The sequence below is a fragment of the Frankliniella occidentalis genome, unplaced genomic scaffold (assembly GCF_000697945.3).
Source record: "Frankliniella occidentalis isolate FOCC.00 unplaced genomic scaffold, Focc_3.1 Scaffold15, whole genome shotgun sequence".
Lineage (NCBI taxonomy): Eukaryota > Metazoa > Arthropoda > Insecta > Thysanoptera > Thripidae > Frankliniella > Frankliniella occidentalis.
The window spans coordinates 2,162,065-2,163,480 of NW_026267145.1; the positions used below are offsets into that span (position 1 = coordinate 2,162,065).

General features: G+C 44.6%; 1 protein-coding gene across 1 annotated transcript in view; it reads left to right on the forward strand.

Annotated features, from left to right (window-relative positions):
• The window catches only part of LOC113212705 (solute carrier organic anion transporter family member 5A1), a 78,423-nt gene that overhangs the window by 55,729 nt on the left and 21,278 nt on the right, over nt 1-1,416 (forward strand). Inside the window, exon 3 of the mRNA XM_052263993.1 lies at nt 353-414. The gene's annotated coding sequence lies outside the window, so the exon portion shown is untranslated. The remainder of the gene's footprint in view (nt 1-352; nt 415-1,416) is intronic.

Here is a 1,416-nt window from a genome sequence, read left to right on the forward strand (position 1 = left end):
AGACACGCGCGTGTGCTGCGGGTCTGCCTACCCCACTCTTCTGCAGGCGGTTCCAGCCAATACGTAACAATTATCCTTTTCCTGCCAAGCAGTTCATCTACTTTACGGTCGAGCTGACTACGCTAATATAAATAATATACGGGCACACGGGGATTTGAATATTGCGTCCTGGCTGTCGTTTGGGACGTGGACGTTTGGGATCCGCGTCTAAGCCCCCTTTGCCGTGCTTGTGCGGGCGATTAGTGATTAAAGGGTTCTTGTTGCACTGCTGTATTTTTCGCAGTGCTTGCTTGCCTACGCGAGCCCCATAATCCTTTCTCTCACGGTCCGATTGCCGCTTCCTCTGTTGCAGACTCACGCGTCGCTGGATGCGGACAGTGGCGGCGCACCGCCTAGCACCAGAGCTCCGCGCAGGTGAGCATATCCACTATGTTCAGTCAATGTCAGGCTAGCTCGGTTTTTCATCATTGAATGAGGGAAACGTCGATCGTGAGCGTGTACTATTCTTGGTTATACTTTATCACATTTATTCGAGAGTTCGCTTTGATAATATTTCACAAAAACTGCCATAATCGTGGCGTCACACTACATATCGTTGGAATAAAAATTTCTAGTCCTTTGTTTGGAAATTTCCGAACAATTTGGAAAACAGTAAACTTACTATTTTACAAGGTGAAAAGACAATAAAAATGACACTGTCAATAAATAGAAATGTAAGTCGAAAGTTCATGGAAATTTCCCCAAAAGTTCGGAACTTTATAAACAGTTTGGAAAATGATGTTTATGAATTGTTTGGATTTTAAATTTTCCGAACTGTTTCAGATGCAAATTTTTCAGTTAATTGTTTGGAAATTTCGAACAAAACTTTTTACAGTGCATTATCTATAGATCTTACATGGAATTAATCTGCTCAAATTTGTATTGCTCATATCAACCGAATTAAGCACAAGGATATTCTGATTGGTAAGATGTGGTCTAATGCTTTGCTCGGGAGCCAGTCAAGTGTTTTCCTCGTGGGCGTGCACTCGTTGCTCTTCAGGCGATAAATTCCGTATTTTTTATCTGCGGGACTGCACTTTGTGGGGAAGTTATGTCCGAGGTTATGTCAATTCCCAGAATTTTACAGCATATTTCACCCTACGATTCTGAATTTTTCGGTTCTCCTAATTTCCCCACAACACGCTGTCAACTCAGATTGAAGTTGTACAGTTTTGGCATCTATGCGCCGGCTTGTTAATTATGACTCCTTGAATTTTTATGCGTGCACTTTCTGCAGAGTGAGAGTGAGAAATATGCGCTGCCGCCGCTGACCTCGTTGTGTGGCTCTCGGCCCATGCCTCGGCTTGCCGTGCGCTGCATTGTTAATTACCTCCACAGACGGCGCGTGTGTATCGACGACCTGGGCTGCCCCCCCCC